The 21,505-nt window shown below is 44.9% G+C and overlaps 1 long non-coding RNA gene across 1 annotated transcript; it reads right to left on the bottom strand.

Moving 5' to 3' along the window:
- Positions 1 to 5,245: 5,245 nt before the first annotated feature.
- LOC127470047 (uncharacterized) lies at positions 5,246 to 16,876 on the bottom strand. The gene is made up of 5 exons (XR_007904152.1): positions 16,384 to 16,876; positions 15,579 to 15,677; positions 13,682 to 13,827; positions 5,402 to 5,479; positions 5,246 to 5,317 (listed from the first exon to the last, which is right to left on the bottom strand). It is a non-coding gene; the product is annotated as an uncharacterized LOC127470047 (long non-coding RNA).
- Positions 16,877 to 21,505: the final 4,629 nt, after the last annotated feature.

Raw genomic sequence — 21,505 nt, forward strand, 5'->3', positions numbered from 1 at the left:
TGGATTTACCTCCGATTAAAGTCCTTTATATATTTATATGCAAATGATGTTTAGCCCTCCAGCTGCTGGCGGCTGTTCAATGAGGCCTGTGGGTGGGAGCACACGGGCGCTCACCCCGTCTGTGCGGGGATAGCGGCTGCAAAGCTGTTCACCCCGTGTCATTCCACAGGCACGGACACCCACCCGCCACGTGCCAGCAGCGGGCAGGGCTGGGGAGCACAGCACAGCCAGTGAGCCTGAGGCTTCCCTTTCCCTCTTGGTGCGACTGATGCTGTGGCAGTTAATGTCTGTGAGAGCTGCACTCGTCTAAGAAAAAGCAAATAAAAAACGCGAGACTTTTGGCTAAAGGGAGTTTTTACCCCAATCCCCAGTGTCCTGTCCTTCCAAGGAAAAGCAGCCAGGGCAGGACCACGGGTTTGGCCAACCCCAGTTTAACTGATGTGCTCCAATATTTATTTAACTGATGGACTCAGCTGCAGATGTTACAGAGCCACTGCATCTCACTAACCCCTGATCTCAGGTAGGGGTGGAAATGAATGAGCTTCTCCTTCCCCTCCCTATTGCAGCACCTCAGCTTTCATTCCCCTGCCACCTGTGACGCTTCTGTTTCTCTGCCTGGCCAATCAGCCAAGAGCTGAATTTTCTAATATGCACAGCAGGCAGCAAACAAAATAATTTGTAAACACTCTCTCAGATCTTTATTCGTCATAAAAAGGAAAAAAAAATGGCCTGTCTCCTTTCTCCTCCTCTCACAGCAATTCTCTTTAAATAATTTCAGCAGGTACATATAGTGTTAGGAGGGGATGTCTTTATGGTTTTCATCCTTGATCAAGCTATCCTGTCTTTCCTATTTTTTCCAGTTGTCTTTAATATTTTGAAAACATTTACACTCACAATAATAGGCAATTTTATCACAAAGATTCTAGGCATGAGAACTATTGAGTTAATTTGCCTCTGTTTGTATCTCCAAAATGAATGGATTGCACCATTTAATGAAAACACTGTGCTCTGAAATTCAAGCCTTAAAATTATAAAGACATGTCTGTGCTTTATATCCATCACTCTCTCACAGTGGTTTATATAAAAAAAATATATTTGGCTCCAGTTTTATTTATTTTACATTATGAAATAACAAAGATGTGTTCTGGGTTAAAACTGATCCTGAATGCTAATACTGAGAATTAAATGGAGAGAATAACAATGGCCTAATGTCTATGCTAAATTAATATATACTATAAAAGATATGATGCATACTGGGTTGGTGTTCCCAGCAGAGACATTATTTTGGAATGGGCTAAACAAACAATGATCATCCTTTCACTGATGAGTGATGGTCTCCAGTCTGCTGCCTTCTCACTCACGGTATGTAAATGATGTTCCCGAGCTTTGATCCAGGGACACAAACCATTTGCTTAGGCACTAAAGAATTGAAAATCGCCCTGAACTAGATAAAAGTAGGACAGAGCAGAGCTGTTAAGGTTTCACAGCACGGCTGGCAGGGCAGGTGGTTTAAGTTAAGAGGTTAAGCAAAACACTGAGTGCCTAGTAACATCAGTGGAAAAAAATCTCCACCTCCTTCTCGGCGCAGAGCCCACACATATGGTCCCTATTCCTGCTCCCCCCACATGACCCTTCTCCTCTGCTGCTGCAGGGAATCCCCTCACCCCCATGTCTCCGTGAATAGACCTGCCCAGATGAGCACATGGATATGGTCACTGCTCCTCTTTTCTCCCACCTATGAGCATCTTCTCCTGCCAGCTGGTCCCTTCTGTCCCTGCACTGTCAGCAGCCGACCCCCAGCACAGCCTCCCCCAGCGTCTCCAGTTCCAGCCCTTTTCTGCTGCTGTGGATGCAATAGCAGGGGCAAGCTGAGCTGGTGCAGGATCTTGGACTGACCCCCCCATATTTACCCATGGAAACATTCAGAAAAGTGGGATTTTGTGTACAAAGGCACTGGGTGTTTGCCCAGAAGCAGATTAATACAACGCCTTGTGCTTCCAGCCCTCAACTGATCTTTACTGCTCTAGGAAATTGTTAGCTATTAATTTAGGGCTGATGATCACATCCCTGTGTATTTCCTGAAGACCTTTGTTTTCACAGCATCTGAATTTCACCTCTGCATTTGGCTGGCAAATGGTGACTGCTTGGCCCCAGCAAAAAAAGACACACATCAACTTTGGGATAAGCAGGCTGTTGGTGTGTAAAAGTTGTATTAACACCTCCTGCTTTTTGAAAGGATCAAGTTTTCATGTCATTTCAGCCAGAGTAGGTCTCAGCATCCACTGTTCCACAGAGGTATGGGCAGGACTGCAGATGGCTATGAACCCCCTGGGCAGAGGGGCAGGACAGGGCTGTGGCAGCCCTGGACAGGGCTAACCCTGACTGCTGAGGCACTCACAGCTGCTGGGAGGATGAGGTCTTTTTAAAATGAGAGGGGAAACCATATTTGCACTGTAGGAGAATTAGAATAACTTGATTAAAAGAAATGCAAACAAGCCCTTCATTTTGCTTTGTCTCCTTGTAGCGTGATTCATCTTATACTACCTGTGCAGGAAGGGAGAGAAGATAAATAAGTACAGAAAAGTCTCCTGTGTCATGAAAATAGCATATTTGTTAAAATAAGAAGCACAACCACCACCAGGCCAACTGCTGCAACTTTCCTTTATGGAATTGTCTCTCGTCTGGAATGGCTGATGGCTGAACAGGTTTGCTGCCAGGGCATTCAAAACCACCCATCATGGGGCCTCAAAGTGATGGAGTGGATGTCCAGCCCCACTGCCCCCAAAAGACCTCTTCCCTCACTATTTCCATAAGACATGCAAACAGAGTAACTTTGATAGTTTTACTTCTCTGTTGAGACTGTAAAACTGGATTATGGAGTTAAAAGGTATCACCAGGAGATAGACAGCATGAAGATACCACCTTGTTCCCCTGTGGAAACAGGGCTTAAAAAGAGTAGAAAAGAACAGAGCAATGAGATGGTCATTGGACAGGAGGAAAAGCAAGGCCAAAAGCAAGTAAAGGGCTGGGAAAGGACCAGAGGAGTGCTGGGATTGCAGAGCAATGGAAGTCCTGCTAATACCTCACAGAATAAAGGCCTTACCTAGAAAAAGGCTATGCAAATGAGTGAAGGCATGGAGCAGTGGGGTGATGAGTAAAACTAATTAGAAAATGAGGCATGATTATTCATGGACTTGACATATCAGAGAACAGCTAATCAAAGGAATAATACAAGTTTGCATATTCTTTGTGATGTGGGCATCAAAGCCTTGCTGCTTGTAACTTCGGCATCACTGCTGCTGTTCCTAAAACCAAGCACACTTGATGCACTTGTAACATCTTGCTCCAGATCACACAATGGGTCTCAGAGAGCCTGAGGTGTTCAAAACAGCTGTTTTTTCCAGCTACTGAAATGATCTCGCATTTATCTCTACTTATAGATCTTGTCTCCCTGACTACAAACATTGCCCAAAACTCTGGGTGTGTGGGAAACTGGGCAGCCTTTAAAAGCTTCAGCTAAAGACCTGGAAACTCAAGGGACCCACCTGGCAAGATAATCACAAGATAATCCCTTTTGGTTCTGTTTTGCTGCTGAGTGATTGCTAAATAAACTTCCTTGAAATCCCGCATGGGAAGATGGACTTGGCAGGAGGTATTTGCAGAGAACTTGGGTGCAGGAAGCTTTCAGAAGTACCTCCTTCCCAACACACGGCATCAGAAACCTTCCATCCAAGCTGTTCATTCGAGCAAATCTTGGATTTTCACCACCACTCAGAGCCTGATGAAAGGCAGGCCAGATTTCAAGTTACAAGTATCAGCAGTATTTCCATCTCACACATAGGTCTCTGCCCTGTGAAAGGTTTTAAAGGAGGACCTGATGTGGGACTGGCATCTGGCCATGTACCAACTGTCTGGGCAACAGTTGGAGAGTGAACAAATGATACCGCCCCATCACCACTGATTCCTTCCCAGCATGAAACTGGCTGAGAAACTGCTGAAACACCAAATTCCCTTTTGATGAGGACAGCCTGGGACAACTCCAGGAAACAGGATCCATGGGGATGAAAGGGCTCTTTCAAGTATGCCTCTGAATCAGTGGGAAAAGCAAGAAGTTGGGATCTCTCCTGCCACTGTTTGCTTGTCTGGATAATTACAGTGATGGGTATATTAATACTATCTGGCATTAGATGCAAAGAGGAACCAGGCATTGAAAGAGATTACTGGTGAGGTGTGTGAAGCACCCTTTTGGAGGTGCTTATGAACAGATTAGGAGGAATTAGAGAGGGCATGAGCCAACAAAGCCCAGGGCTGCAAGCCATATGGTCCAAGGGATATTTTGTGCCCACTTCCAAGATATATCATGCAAAACTAGTGTATCTGACGTAGTTTAGGACAAAACCTGCAGCATTTGATTGATTAAGGTAGGTAAGAGACTAAATAAGATAATGTAGAGTGGTCTTCAGCAGTAGTTTCACACTGAAGAGAAAGGCTTTTAAAGGACTCATGCAAATATTTGTTGAATCTTCCTAAAACCAAGAGGAAAATCATTTCACATGGCCCTGAAAGGAACAGTAGGAAAAGACCATAATATTACCTAATGCTATCTCAATAGGTAGTCCTGTGTGGAGTGAATACAGTGGGATTTGGTCTGGGCATTCAAGACATCTGAAAGGTGAAATATGGCCTTCGCAGTGAAGTTATTCCATTTTAACTACACTGGTTTGAAGTAGATTTAGTTAAACCAGTACCACCTTTTACCTGGACAGTCTTCTATCTAGTTAGTTTTGATTTAACTTAATTTGGTGTCATTCTGTGTACAGACTGCATCTTGGATGCTGTATAAATATTTGCTCATTGAAATTGATGCTGAATTCAGGCAACACAATCTTGTGGAATTAGGGGGAATTACCCTCTCATCTTGTGTGAGAGGGGTTCAGATGCAGGAGCAAAAAAAAAAATCCCAGGAAGAGGTCTTAAATTTCCACAGATGAGTTCATGCAATTATCTAATTTTTAAAATGAATGGAAGAATAAATGAAGGTGAAGCAAAAAGAACCTCAAGCATTATCAAATAATAATAAAAAAGAAGCTTTGAGGACATTGCCTTCCAGTAGCAGGGCTAATGAATCTTCAGGGAGTGATCCCATAGTCCAGTGAAACAAAGAAACACTCATTTCACAGTGAGGTTTTGCAACAGCAGATTTACCAGGAACAGCAAATAAATAATTCACAGTTCCTGAAGATGTGAAGGTAAATTTTCTTTCCTTTATTTCGAATCTAATTCTTCCACCTCCAAAAGGCCTACAGCAAACATACCCCTACAAAATAGAAAATAAGGGATAAAGCAGGAGTTTCACTTTCCAGTTACGTTTAAAAAGACTCCTAAAAAAGAAAAACCTCACCTTCCTCTACAGCCTCCTCCACCGCTGCCATGAGTCCACAGGGAAACAAAATATTTGTGTTATATTACACTGAAACTTCTAGAATAAGAAAACAAAAAAATCAACATTCAAAATGTTACCACAACAGAATTCCACAGACAATCCCCAGCTGAGCTGCATGTAAATAAAAAATATTGAGTACAGCAATTTCTTGTAGTTTTCCAAAAATACGCAGGGTTCATAGCATTACAGCACTCTGCAATAACTCAAAGAAAACCAAGGCAGTGTGAATTTATACCTCCTGATCCTGAATTCTAGCCACTGGTCCCTTGGCTTGGGCCAGTTTTCACCAGGTGCCCCAGACCAGCCCTGCATTTGCTTTGCTACAGGCACAGGCTGCTCTTGGAATCCCACTTTGAGGAGATGATGCCAGTCCTGCATGTGCCTTAGCTGCCACTTTGCAGGATTAAAATAGTAGCAGCTATTTTAATCCACTACTGGAACACATCTGAAGAAATTCCTTGCAATCCCTTACTTCTCTTCCCAGCTGACAAAGAGTCACGTGGCAGGGAGTGCACGTGCAGTCCGTGTCCCCTGGCCAGAGCATTCCTTCCCTGGTTTTGACCTCTTCTCTGTTGTGAACCTTTGCTAACTGCTCATTGACCTAATCAGAAATTAAGTGGGCAGAGAAGAGGGGGTCAATGCTTCTGTTCCTGCCCTGTCACAGTGGCAGGGTCCACTGCTGTGTGTGTACACTGTTACATACAGATATTGTGCATGCACTAGATTACCGTGCAAAGATTACCTGTGCAAAGAGATGGATATTATTATGATGCATGGGGCTGGTTCCAGTCCTTTTCCTGCTCATCTTTCCCTATTAAAGATAAGCAATGCATAACAATGTGGCCTTACACACAAAGGGGTGTAGGACAACACCTCTCAGCATCAAAGTTCAGCAGATTCTCCACAAGGATATGCATCCTCCAACTGCACAGAGCTTTTATGGACCTGCCTAGGTCCCAAGTGATATAGCAGTGGTAAATTCTTGCAGTTGTTTGTGTCGGAAAATACCCAATCGGCACCTTTCTCTGCACTCTTCTGACCTATTGATGCCTGCTTGTATTTTTAGGGGCCAGGGCAGCTTCAGACTTAGGGTCAACCTCAGAGACAGAGCTCCCACAGCAGAGCCTGCTCCAGCCATCCCTGCAGGGGGTCCTTGATGCAGGACAGTTCTCCTTGAGACTGTCCAGACCAGGACTACTCACACTGCCCCACAGGACTTTCACCACAATACATTTCCCCAACAGATCCGTGCCTGTACACATTTCGGGGAACAATCCACCACTGCCCTCCCTTAACTAAAAGATTAAAGCATACCCTGTGTTATAAGCTGTGTCATGCCTTTACTTGCAGCCCCTACCCAGCAAAAATCTCTTGGCCAAGGAGACCACCTCCAGCTGTTGGACCCACTCCATGGGTTTACGTGAGCTGAGTTCCAGGAGTTCCCTCTAACTCTGAATTTCCAAGACACTGGATAAATTAATCTGCCTGAGACCTGGGGCTGCCAATGAGAGCTTGTGACACTATGCAGAACACTGTAACAATCAGAAGAAAAATAACTTATAAAAAAATTATTTTCTTTCACTCAAAGAATCAAACTTTAAATGATCCCATCTGTCACTTTCATCTGTACCCTGTTCCATTGGCTGGATTTTGCTCATTAAGATAAATTTCAAGCCAGCAGATCATTTTTACCTTCAGGGCTTTGATGAAATGTAGTGTTTGGGACTTCCTCCCCTCCTCCATTTTTGACAGCCATGACAGAGGAATAAGTGTATCTCTCTTATGCTGCTTTGTAATTGTATGGAATGCCTTTGACCTTCCAAAAGGGAAACACTCTACATTCAAATTCCTTCTCCTTTTCCTCTGGGACTAGGAGCTGGCCAAGCCCCTCCAATAAAAGTTTCCTATTTGACCTTGCATCATAAAATCCTCTTTTCTTTATTACTCTCCTCAAAGCTTCCCCAGCAAACCTCTAGCCCTTTCAACACTTGGTCTGGAGAGCTTCTGTGTTGTGCAAATTGTTCAAATGTCTTTGTTTCTTTCCTGAAAAGACATAAAAGCAATTTGTTGTATTCCTTACCGCATAACCAAACAGAACTGTGCACTGTACACTCTGCATGTTATGGCTCCCCACGATTTCAGCCCCAGTGACTTATTTTACTGTAAGTGTAATTATGCATTGGAGTGGTTTCATGAGGGATGTGATAAATCATCTGCCACTTAAAGTCTTTAAATCAAGGCTGGGTGTTTTCAGTGGGGTCCTGCTCCACGTCTGGAGCACACAGAGGCTCCCAGTGCATTTACAGGAGGGTATATAATCACATGGTCATGGTCAGCCATGGTATTGAGGAATTAGTGGATGGGTGGAATGGCCTTTGTCATGCAGGATGTAGGATTAGTTGGACTTAATGGTCTGTTTTGGCCTTTAAATCTATGAATAGGGAAAAGGAAAGAGGGAAAAAAAAACAACCAAAAGAACAAAAGTCCCTATTATAGCCAGCATGTCTCTGCCTTCTGAAAGCAGAGCCAGAGTGACTGAAGGCAGCTGGAGCTGGAAATGAGTGCTGGGGAAAATCAAGGGCACCACTGTGCACTGCCTCTGATGCTCTCAGAGTCCCCCAGGTCCCTCAAACAGGGCCTTGCAAGCAAACCCATGAGTCCAAACCCATTGGGATTTGATGATGTGTTTCAGAAAACAACAGATGTGAGAACACACACAGTGCTCAAATGTTTTTCCTTCCCCCCTCACCCCCTTGAGGTCATTTTAGGTGTTCCAGAACTAGAAATCTAATGCTTTTTCTATTTCTCAATTAAGCTAATTAAAATTTTAATCTGGTGGACATTATCTTATTGCATAATTAGAAGAGCTTATATTGCAGTGGTTTGGTTGGTACCAATCCTTTTTGCTTTAAATTGTGTTTCATTAATTGAACAGAGCTTAGATGGGTGCTTATAAGGTACTAAGCCAACTATCTGTTCTTAACAAAATACTCAGTTCTCCCTGGCACCTGTACCTGCTCTGAGGCCACATGCTTTATGCTATAACCGTTTTCCCTTAGTAAAGGTTGGGCTATTACAACCATGATCACATGGGAGTTTTGGGGACTATAGACTCCCCTCATAGACACCATCACAGACTGGCTGTAGGCAGCAAACACAGAGGATCCACTTGGAAGATGGCAAATCCAAACTCTGCCCACTGACTTGCTGATATCATCTGCTTAACCGTGGGTTATTGAATAATTAATTACTCCCAGGTCTCTATTAAGTCCCAAAGAATCTTTCTATAGACTAGACTGGTATTACTCTGCCATACATTTTAAAGAGATTACTGTTAATTAATTTAACTCATCTGCATACCTAAAACTCAGCTAAACCCTCTATTGTGTTACCTGCTGTCATTTCATACGTGTAGCGCTTCCAAACTCCCATAGAAATCGAAATGGATTAAAGTCATCTTCTCAGATATGAAGCAATTTAAGAAATAAGTTGTTTTTCAACACCTCCCACAGTGCCCTGTGCAGAGTGGGACCTGGGAGCTACCCAGGGCACTGGTAGAGCTCTTCCTGCAAGTTATCCATCCCACCAGGAGTCAACTGCCCTCCAGGACTTTTGACCTAGTGTTTCCAAAGACACTAAATTTCCTGAAAGCGTAAATAAAACATTAGACCACAATTTATCTACTCCTGGGGCTAAGGCACCCGAACCGGTGAACGTAAATCAGTCAGAACATTTGTGATCTACTGACACATTTCCTTTCTAAAATAGCAGCCCGACACACATAAATCCTCACAAAGGCTTCTCTGGAGCCATCCCCATCCCATTCACCCCAGACACAGTCACCAAATCTACACAGGAACCTCCACAATGCCTGAGACTGATGGCCTGTGGATGGGCTGAGGGCTCTTGCTGCTACCACAACAAAACAGTAAATAATTACACTAGTAATGAGCCAGACCTTCCAGCTGGCCAAGTCACAGGAGCTGGGGGATTTTTTGTCAGTAAACAAAATTTCAGATTAAAAAAAAAGCAAGCAACCTTTTGTCAAAACCAAACATCTCCATACAGCAGAAATCCCTTTGATAAAAATTGCTATTTTTTTAATAAGGAAAGACAAAACCAATTCAGGCATAAAAATTCTTGGATTTTTGTTTGGGTTTTTTTTTTCCTGCAAAATATACACAAAAACCCTCACAGGATTTGAAAACACTGATTATTTCTCTGGCAGTAGCTTCTTCTGAAAAGATGGAGATTTTTAGCAAAAGGTTGGAACTGAGGTTAAAAAAAAAAAAAGGAGTAATTTTACCCAGCCCTATCGTCAGGTCCCCTTCACAAACTGCTTTGGGATTAATGGGTTGACAGCAGCCCTGTTAGCTATCTGGGAATCATGTGGATCTGTGGAGACATGGAGCTCACAGCATGGGAGTGAGCCATAAGGCTCAGCATTTCCGGAGCAAGCCTGCAGCTCCTAGTGCTGGATTAGGCAGGGAGCACTGCTGGAAGCTGCAGAAGACCCACAGCAGGCACTTGCCTGCTTTCAGGTCTTGTTTGGAAATCAGCACAAGGTTACTCCACAGCTGTAAAACAGAGAGTGCTTAAGCAGAATCCATTTCCAAACAATTTCCAGAGCAGTCAGTGACTCTGCCCAAGGTGAGGCCCAGCAGCCCTCTCTGCATCCAATTTGCACACTGGTTTTGTTCAGGATGCAGTCCCTGCACCACCACCTCTCCAACACTGGCATTTTCCAGGCTGGTAGCCAAAGGGATGCTTAGGCAGACATTCCTGCAGACAGAAAGCTAAAGCCAGTTTGCCTTACCTTTGCTCCAAGAGGGGCAGTCTGGAGAGCAGTCTTTTGTGTCTGGGCAAGGAGTCTGAGCTCATCACTCAAACACAGAGTTTGTTTGCATCGAGTGCTCGTAGCAGGGAATGGTCTCTGCTGACACCAGACCCCACATCCCTGCCACTGCTGCCTGTACAGGTGTGTCTCTCACTGACGTGATGATGATTCAGTCTGAACTTCTTTGACACTCAAACCCAGGGTGAATGAAGACAAGGGTTCACACCTCATTGTGTCACCCTTCCTGAATTCCCTTTCAGGGATCCTGAAGCATGGGATCACAGTACTTTTGTGGGAAGAGCTTCTCATCCAACCAACTCCTCAAAGCAGGCTTAGCAACCAGCAGTAAATGAGCTTGGCCACGGCTTTGCCTGGCCAGGGTATGAAAACTTCCTAGGATGTGGGTGCCACAATTCCAACAGATGACCAGAGATGCATCTCTCTCACAGGGAAGAAGTTTTCCTGATTTCCAGTCTGAACCTCCCAAGCTGCTGTTGCTCCTTGTAACATCATTTGCCTTTACCAAGAAGGATTTGGCTCCATCATTTCTACAGGTTGCTGTAGGTTGCTATTAGCTCACCCCTTCACCAGCCTAAACCAGCCCATCAGCCAAAGCCTTGCAGGGTAGGCATCCCAAACCCCTGAAATCTCCATAGCTCTCCTCTCCAGTCAAACTGGGATCAGCCAGTTCTGGCAGCACAGCTCTAGGTCTTGGTCTGTCCTTCACAATTTACATCCCTGTCCCTTGGAGCCAGCCAAGCAAATCCTGCCCAGGCCACCACTGAGGGGAGCACAAAGACCTCCCACACATCTTCTGCGACAGCAGCACTGAGGCACCCACATTAAGCAGGTAGAAAAGAGAAACCATTCAGTTATGATTTGTCTCATTCACTGAGTTGTCTGAAAACTGCAGCTTGGGTAGGCATTAAAGCAGCTACGGTCTCAGTGGCTCAGTAGATGCCCACTATCTGGTGGTATCCAGCTATGTCCTAAAGCCTTCTCAGCCTCCAGCCTGAGTAAAGTCTTCTCTTTCCACTTAACTGTCTAGTTTACATGGCAAAACAGCTTCCCAAAATATTCTTGCAGCACACCAAACAATCTTGCTGTCAGTCCTCAAATTTCAGTGTGATTGGTAATCAGTGCACCAGGCATCAGAACTGGGTTATTAAAATATCTGCCATGATGAACAATGTAAAATAAATGCAGATAAATTGTATTATTCTGGGTCATTTAGTTTTAAGTGCAGCAGCCTCTGTGTTTTTTGCCACTTAAGCGATATGCAGCATGAAACAGCACAAATAAATACAGATGTAGAGAACATTAGATACACTTTGTAAGAGCAAATTATGCACGTTCACATTTCATTCTGGTTAGATCAAAATTAGATGGTTTTCCTCCATTATCTCAGTGGATACACTAAAAGTCAGTGATTTATGAAAGAAACCGGTGTGAATGCCATTATAATTGATTAACCTAAGAGACTGGTGACCTACTTATAGATATACAAATATGATTATAATTGTGCAGTAAGTAATTGAATGTTCTGCAGGACTTCTTTATAATGTGATTGTAATGCATAAAAATAAGAGGTAGACAAAAGGCTTCAATGTTGTACAGGCTCTGAGATCCTAAGAGAGGTGCTGAGTTTTCCCTGCTCCCTCCTGTCAAGGTGAATAAGTGTTGAGACCAGAATCAACTCTGTCCCGAACAGTAGCATTTCCCATAAATAGACTGTCATTTGGACAAAAGGCTCCAGTGTACTTTGTGGCTGGGATAACTTTTGACACCCTGAGCAGACCTCATTGTCTGGGAGATGCTGCACACAGACCCCTCCCAAGTCATCTCTACTGGACCCACTTTTGAGAGGCTTCCTTTAGGTCAAGAAAGGGAGACAGGCAGATGCAGACCATCCAGAAGTCATGTAGGTATAAAATAAACATATGGGTCCCTATTCCTAAACCATCCCTTTGCAGCTGGACTCGGCACCACTGTAATGAGTTTGGGAATATGCCAAACCTCATGTCTGTGCCAGTCGTGGCTCCGAGTCGAGCCCTGCTGCCACTTCTGCTAATGGGTATGAGTGCCCACTTGCCTGTGTTACAGTCACAGGACACAGCAAAGACCAAGAGCATCTCCCTGCCTCCAGTGCTTTGCAATCCACATCCAGAACAGGGAGCAATAGATGGAGACAGGAGACAGTCCCCAGGTGCTGGCAGCTAAAGACCATACCTAGACCATGCTCTACTCTGCAATCCCAAGCAATGCTCCTTGCTAATTATGTTTCCCAACACCTCTGCAGTGTGCGTCCTGTTGGACCAAGGCTCTCATGGCATTATTATGTGCCACGGATTTTCCTGTATCTTTTGCTGCCAGTCACTTCTGACTTAATTTGTCTGAGCTCCTCTGCATGGACACGGGTGGCAGAGCTAACCTCTGACAATGACACACAGCTCTCTGCAGAACAAAATTCTAGATTCCTAATTTGAATGACTAAATATACCAAAGCTCAGTGATGAATTATTTAAAATCTATACAAATTTTGATACTGCATACTGAATTAGAGACTTCAATGCACCTCTGCAATTATGAGTCCCTCTGCCTACAGCTCCATCATGGAAAAGCATCCATTCAAACCCCCTGGGATAAGTGATCTGTTACAATTCCCTGGACTGGAAACCCTGGAGATGATGTGGGAGCCAGGAGTTGCTAGAATGGGATTGAGTTAATTAGCACTGTGTCTGAGGAGAGCTGTAACAGCATAATGAAACAAATAGAATAAAAGCAGTCTAAAGTGACTCTAGTGGATTGATGGGTGTTTGCTGCTGACTGTGGAATAGTCAGGATTGTACCCATGCCTGCACATCTATGCATTTGCCATGTATTGCTCACGCTGGGGGAGATGGATGGGGAAGAGGGTGGGTCATTGCAGCTCTGCAAGAACTTTCTGACATGATGTGTGATAGGGGCAGAGAGGGGGAAACCATTGTCAGCAGCCCCTTGCTGCCACAGCACACCTGGCTCAGTGTCAGCTCTGCTTGTGAAGAACCAAAGCCTCCACCCCTTAAACCCTCGTGCAGGATGGGATCAGGTCCAGCACACACGGCTCTGCAGGAGCCACAGTCAGGGATGCACTGTAGCACCAGGAATGCCTGGGTCCTCGAAAATAACCCTGCACTCAGCTCCTGCATGGGCTGAAGGTGTCCCACTGCTGGTGAGGGACCCTGGGAAGGCTTGCAGGGCTCCTGTCCCCTTGCACCCTGCCCCAAATCTTTGTCAAGCACGTGCTGGTGACGGCCTTCCTATGCCCTGCAGCAGAGCAGTATGTCCATTCAACTGCAAAGCCACAGACATTTAGAGCACATTCCAGAGTAAAGCTTGCATCCCACCTCCCGAGGAGTTACCTCTAAGCCCAGCACACAGGGCAGTGGCTGAAGATGGCCATGTTTCACTTCTTCATCCATCCTTTCTGGTGCTGACAGCCACCAAAGGATGAGCGACAAGTTCCACTTTTTCAGCTTGTTTTGCATTCTTTTCAATATTCAGTCGTCTGGAAGAGGAATATGTTGGTCCCAGCAATGCTATGTTTGAGGGAGCTGCTGGCTTTTCCAGAGTAAATTGTTCAGAGTATTTTTACAGTCAGCATAAAAATACTGACACTGCCTGTATGGATAGCTCTGTTATCATGCCTGTGGCCAATAAAGAAAGTGTAAGGAAAAAAAAGCAAGCCACAAGTTAAACCCATACTTTACAACAATAAGACTCTTAATTTTTAAACTTCTCAAACCCTAGCTTCCACCAGAATGAATCAGTAAAAGATAAACAGAGCTGCCAAGCTGCACTGTTTTGAAGCAGAGGGATGACTCCCAGCTTGGCCAACTGTTCTGACTGCCAAATATAATATACACTAAAATGACAAAGCATAACGACACAAAAGACCACGTACTATCTTCAGTCCATATACAGCTCTATCTCTATCTCTACCAGAGGGAATTGGAGCTGTGCCCAGCAGTTGTATCTAGTCCTGAGCATTGCCTATCTACCAAAGACTAGAGAGAACTGCTGGGGACAGATAGCAGCTAATAGCTGAGCTGCTGAAGTGATACCTGCAACTTTGCTTAAACAAGAGGAGCATAAATAAACCCAGCCCAGCTTTCTCCAAACCCAAACTCCTCACTGCTGCAGAGGCATTTATGTTGTGGCATTGCCCAGCCCACTATTGCCAAAGAGGCAGGAACAGCCTGACCCACACGAGCCCCATGGGAAATTCATTGCTCCAGCACTGTGACATATCTCTTTCTACATAGCTTTTCCTCATTCCTACCAGCAGCAGCTGGGCCAAACACTCAGCTTCTGTTTGTTCCTTCACTTCAGACCTCTTCTCCTTTCAGTTTCACTCTACAAATCAGGGATAAGCACCAGCTAATGTGAACTGTGGGGCCAAACAAATCCCTATGGGTAGCACCTGTGCCCCTCTCATCCCTTTACATACATCAGCTGCTCTTTCTTCCTGGGCATTGCTTGGAGTGAAGACAGCCCTGCAGCAAAATAATCCCAACTTCAAGCCCATTGCAGAAATTAAAAATTACTTCCTTCCAGTTGGATGCAAGGCTTACTAATTTCCCACCAGCATTCAGGTGGCAAGTTTGCCACATGAATAATTGCGTGTCCAGAAAAGTGTTCCACTGGTAGGGTTATTAGCAGGAAAACAAGAATTCAGTTGGAAAGCATTAATAAACCTTGAAGACAACAGCTGTTATGGTGATTGATCCACCAGCCAAGTGTACACAATTCATGCAGGATGGAGGAGCAGAGGTTATTGCACAGGGAGGGTATGCTGAGAAGCAGGAAAGAAGGCAGGGTTGTTGTAGAGGTCAGGGATAAAAATTGGCATTGTCAGGTTCAAAAGTGTTTAAAACCCCCACACATCTTTTCCAAAGCTGACTTGAAATTAGATTATTTTAGTAGCCTGCAGCGTTTGCTACTTAGAATATTGGTGATTTCTTATAATACTCAGGGACAATGGAAGCAGAAGAGTTTTGTGTGTGTCACAGGACAATTTCTCTGTTCAGTCCCCAGGACCAGCAGATGCTGCAATGCAAAGGCTGCAGGTGCCCCAAGGAACATACATAAATGTGCCCAGTGCACCCACCCCTCCTCCTGAGGGGAGTGATAAAATCACCAAACTCCTTCAATGGCTGAAAGAAGGATTACGGGGAGGATGGAGCTGCCTACAGAAATGCCAGGAATTTCTGGCCCAGTGCACTGGGTCTGCTGCAGGGCTCTCCTGCCCATGAGTACCTGCACATTGGGAGCATCTCTCCTTTCTGCCTGTGTGCATCAGGGGTTTGTCCTTTGGCACTCACTGGAGTACGTTTTCAGTCTGTCTGGATAAGGATGCTGGTAAGAAAAAGGAGAAGGTGAACCTAAGTTGGCATGTTTGGCATGCAGGAATGCCTATATCTGAACCAATGTGATGTTCTGTAGCTCTCTTTGCCTCCCTGGAAACACCCCTTTCTGCAGGAATGCCTCATCCATCCCAGAAGTACTGTCTCTGCAAAAGCTGAATGGAAAAAACCCCAAGGACATAGTGGAGATAGAGCAGAGGGAATTCAGGTCCCTCCACCCAGGACCACCACTGGGGCTGGGCACAGGCTGTGATCCTCCCCAAAGTGTTCACATCATGGCATTACAGTTCATGCCAAACGCACTGTAGGGTGTTGAGCTCGTTGCATTATGTTTCCTTCTGAAAGGAAACAAAAACAAAATCTTGCCAGTTTATTATTTCAGCTAATTATATGAACCAACAGTATTTCATCCAAACCATTTTAGGAAAATAATTGGAGAATGTTTGCAAAACCCAAGCAACCGTTTTTCTCCTGCCAGGGTGGCAGATGCAAACATAAAGAGTAACATGTCCATACATCTCCAATCTCAACTTCTTATGAAACAAAATAAAAGCAATCTGGTTGTGAACTGATCCAAAGCAAATACAATATTTCAGAACACGCCACATTTAGTTGGTGGGGCTGATTTATATGATGCAATTTAAAGACCAGTGTGCAAATATGGAGGGGAAGACTATTTCCCCTTCACACTTTCTTACCTCGCAGACATTGTTTTTGTTTTGCATGTAAGTGAGGAGCCCTTGGCCTGTGTAGCAGCTGCCTTTGAAGGATGAGCACTGACAGGTTTCTATGGCACTTCCAAAAAGGGTTGTTTTACAGGCCAGAGGTTCCCTTCATCATAAAGAACGTTTTGCCATTTGTTGAGTGATCTGTGAGATCATCACACAGTGGTCTTCAAAATAAGTGTTGCCAAAAGCATGCCCCACCCAACTTCCATTTGCAGGTATTATCTCTATTCCCAATTTACAGCTGGAAAGAGGGGCAGGGAGAAGGCAGCAGAAGGCTCTCTAGGGAAACGGTGGAGTCACCAGCCCTGGAAGTGTTCAAAAAATGAGTAGATGTGGTGCTTTGTGGCATGATTCAGTGGGCATGCTCAGAGGTTGGACTTGATGATCCTGGAGGTCTTTTCCAAGGTTAATGATTTTATGATTCGATGACCTTTCTCAGGCAGTTCCATGCACAGGCTGAATGTCAGTGTGCCACCACAGAGCCCAGGATGGCAGGATGGGATCACCCCGTTCAGTGCCTTCTCCTTTGTCACACACCATCTGAGAGGCAAAGACCTCATTGTGTTTGACGTTTCCATGACTGGTTTTCTGAGGAAGTGCTGCTCCAGCCATTGTCTCTGTTCTCTTTTAGATTTCATGGTCAGTTTCTAAGATTTACTGGCTTTTCAGCAGGCAGAAGAGCACCTCGGTTTTGTGGCACTGCAGACCTACTTAGGGATAATTGCTGAAGTAAATCAGAAACAAAGGGAGACCTAGTAAAAACTGGAAATTATGTTTTAAAAGTGAAATTATACTGAAAAAAAAAAGAAAACCACAAAAAACCAGCAAACAACAACAACCAACAACAACAACAAAAAACCCACCCCCCAAAAAAAACAAAAACAAAAAAACAAAAAACCAACCAACCAACCAACCAAACACAAACCAACACACAAAAACAGGAGAAAGAATACCAGCAGGATAATTGTCATTTTCAGTAAGGAGGCCAGTGAAGGATTTCCAAAACCAGTCCAGTCCCAATTCTGTTTGCCTTGCTAAACCTTGATCCATCATTTTGCAATGAGCCTAAGCATATATTCCTCAGGGACCTGCAGGCTTTCTGAATGAAATCCTCCAGCCCTCCATCACAGGAGTAAGGAGGGATGCCAAGTGCCTGCTCTGAAGGGTTGCTACTGCTGCCTTAGACAGACACTCCTCAGTCCTTCCTCATCCCATTTCCTGTTCCCAGGGACAACCAAAGCTGTGTGTTGTTCAAAGGCTACACAAAGACAAATCAGTGTTTTACACCCAAGCACCCTCAATATTTGGGCCACAGTAGCCCTGTAGCATCGCAGGTAAGATACCATCAGACTGCTCTAAGATACACCACCCAGGAATGAGAGAGGTCAACAACAAGAATAAATACATGAATTTAATTCTTTCTCTGCTGCTTTCCCCTTGCTGCCAGCAGTTGCATTTATGCATTTTGCACACCAGTGGTGTGAGGAATGTTCTCAGGAAGGTCTGCATCCCAGGACCTGGAGGACTCTAATAAGTGGGTTTCATGAGCAAGGCAAAACAGCCACTCTGTGAATTAATGGAAAATCTTATGGCAACACCAATAAACAGAGACACTAATTAATGCCAATTCAATGAAATTCATTTAGGACTCAGATTGCTAACCAAAGCTTTTCTTCCCCCACATCTGGATATTGCAAACCTTCAAGCAACACTGGAGATTTCCCTCAGCTCCCTGAGGAACCTGGCCCCATGCAATGAGCTGCAATGTAAACTGCTGCACTGCCCAGGTCTGCTGGTGGGTGCAGGATCCCCATGAAATTGCAGGACTTTTCTGCAATGAAATATATTTGACATGGGGGTCAGGTAAACTGTGTTGTGCTGCATTCATGAGCATTTTTCAATAAACACTAACAGTCTAACACTGAAGATGGTGTCCAGTCTCAAATTTCAGATATTAAAAGTCTGAGAGTTGTTTGAAGTTTGAGCATGGTTGAGCTGGGCTAGCCCTGCATTATTTTCTAAACATTGACTTTTCTGTCATCTTTATTTATTATAATTAATACTCTCTTAATGCAGACTCTCCCTGGACTTGTTCTGGGATATGCTGTACTCCTTGTTCTTGTGATGAGCAGTATTCCCCCACCAGAACGCAGACATGGCTTAATGACTTGAATTTGCAAAGGCACTTTGTTTCTTATGGAAATCTGATTATCAGTGCAAAAAAAAAACCAAATCCTTCTTTTTCATGGCAAAGTGGCCTGTTCTGCTCCAGATGAAAATGTGGATGTTTCCATAATTGCACACTGACCTGTGTTGAACAAGCCAGCTCAAATGCTATTTTAGCTCAGTGTGGCCAGACTTTATCAGATTTATTCTATCTAGAGGAAGTCACATTGCAAATAAATAACTTCAGTGGTACATTGGAGTGTTGAAAAAGCAAATTATTTGGCAACTATTCCCCCTTTCTTCTCCTTATTCACCTAGTTTATAGGGCCATTAACAAATGCACCCTGGCTAAAAACGTAGCCTCAGAATAGATGAGACAACCTCATCGCTCTTCCACTTCATGAAGTTTTATTTTGAGTCCTTCTTTCTTCTTGCCCTCTAGAGACTTCATGTGCTGTGACATTTTCTGAGTTTCTGCTGCCAGCCTGGGAGGATGGCCAGGAGGTGAAGTGCGGGGACTTTATTCAGTGCTCTCCCTGAAGGACAACAGCTCCTTGCTGTAACTACAGTTCTGCAAGTCTTTTTGTGCATCACCAGCACTTTGCCTCTTTGCACACCCCCTCCTTCCACCCATCCTTACCCCCAAAGTTCTGCCATGGTGGGTTGGGCTGGCACTGGATCTGGTTGCAGGTAGGAAAGACAATGATGCCCTCTTGGATGGGTCAGCCCAGGCACTGGCTCTCCCAGCAAGATTTCTTCTTTCATTGCCATGGTCCCTTCTTGCTGCAACCATGACAAATGCCAGAGCTCTTTAACCATTTTCCTATAGGAAAATTAAAGTTTTAGTGATTAACCTTTACAAATTACAAGAGCAATACTCTAAATAATAAATAGTTTCTGGCCAGGTCTAAGCCTCTGAGCTATTATTCTCCAGCATGATATGCTGAGCCTCCATCTGCATTTATTTTCCATACAGTATTCAAGTCCTCTTATGTCATTGAGATAAGCAGTCAGGAGATATGTGTTTTCCAAAATGATGTCCTCATTCATCATTTCTTCCTCGCTGCTCAGCCTGATTACATTTAATTCAAGAAGAAAGAAGCTTCGCCTGGGCCCACTGAGCATATAAGGTTAAAAAAGCAATACAAATGAAGCAACGGCTTCCTGGAGAAGTGGCTACAAAACACAGAATAACACCATCCCTTATCAGCACCAGGACTGTGTACTCTCCTCCTCATTTTCAGAGAAAACTCACAGCACAAATGACCCATTCATCAAGATCAGCAGGTACAACTCTGCTTTAAACACACATGCACAACAGCAACCACCCTCCCTGTTAATAGGAAATGAGCTTTGAGCATTAATTTCATCTGATACTAATGCAAAGCTTAATTACAAAGAGAGATAGGGGAATGAAAGCTTGCTGCAGTCTGAGCTCTTTCCAGGGGCTCTTGGCTTAAGGAGAAATATCTTTTGTTCCTACAAGTTCCTCTCTGTCGCAGTATTTGGCCACTCCAGGATGCAGCAGGGAGAAATAATGCCAAAATGTGTCTGCACAATATGAGCAGTGGCTTTCCAAGCCTGATGAAAGATTCCCTGTGACTTTGCGCACTCACCCTCTCCCTGGCTGCCCAAGATGCAGCCTCCGGGTGCGTGGAGCCTCCTCAGTGAGCAGGGGGGAGAGAGGCAGCCCATACTGAAATTCTTGCTCACCTTCTGCAGCAATGCAGCCCCTGTGAGCTGCTCTTCACCAGCCCAAGCAGAACGATACAGCCTGTGCCAGCTCTGAGTCAGGGAGCTCTGCTCTGCCCTGGTGCCAATCCTGCACCCTCCTGGGTGCCAACACAGCCACTGCTTGTTCCCACGTTGCTCAGTGGCAAAGGTGATGCTGTTGAGAAGACCTACATGGTGTAAACAGTGGCTCAGCTCTGCGTTCAAGTCTGGACATGATGTGGATGGGAATGGGCACTGCGGGTCTTGGCTGGTGCATGGCTCTGCAGTGGCACCAACAAACCCCCCAAACCCACTCCCATAGACAAGTTGGGCTGGCTGCTCCAGAGCCAGGCTGGTACCCTCATGTTTTCAGAAGGAATTTCCCACTAGGAAAGGCAGTTTGCATATTTGCTCTAATCAGACTTCAAAGAAATGCCAAAGGAGCCAGGGAAATGAAACACATACTGAGCCAGCCAAACGGGCAAATAAACACAGGCAAAAAAAGCCAGACTCTGATAAAATGAACTCAGACCAACTCTGGATTTAAAATGAAAATTGAAAAGGGCTTAAAGAGATGAGTAGCTTCCCAGCATGTCCAGAGGGCAGCAGATCCATAGCTCCAAGCTCTGCCCCACAGCCACAGCAACAGTGCATGTGTGCAGCAGCTCCAGGGCAGTACAGCTGCTCATCCCACCCCTCCAAGGGGAGAAGGGCTGTGGACACACTGGAGTCCCAGCTCCCACTGCCTCTCCAGGACTTAACATGTTCTTTTCCAGAGAAGTTGATGCTTTCTTTAGAAAAATCTGTAATAATTTTTGGTAGCTATTCTGAAAAAAACCCTCCTCCCGCCTATGTTTTGATCAACACTGATTTGGAGAGTCCACTGTCACTTAGTTTGGGCATGAAGACACGAGACTCTTTCTAGGGACCCATAAAATTAAACTGAGGTGGGAAAGAAGCAGCCCATGACCTGTCTCTCCCTTGGCCGGGGCCGAGCAAGCCCATGTTAAACCTGCCCTCAGAGAGGAACCCTGGACACACAGACAGGGGAGCATGGCTGCTGGTACTGCCACCCTGGACGACAGGCTGGGAGAGCAAGGGAGGGAAGTTGTATTATCCCTTTCAAGCTACAAAAGCAGGCAAAATGTAATTATAATCACCCAAACTGGAGTTCTGCCAGGACATCAGGGCTAATGGTCTTGCTCTTGCAAGA

The sequence above is a fragment of the Manacus candei genome, unplaced genomic scaffold, assembly GCF_025592945.1.
Source record: "Manacus candei isolate 608988 ecotype Guabito, Panama unplaced genomic scaffold, ASM2559294v1 h1tg000003l, whole genome shotgun sequence".
In the NCBI taxonomy this organism is placed as follows: Eukaryota; Metazoa; Chordata; class Aves; order Passeriformes; family Pipridae; genus Manacus; species Manacus candei.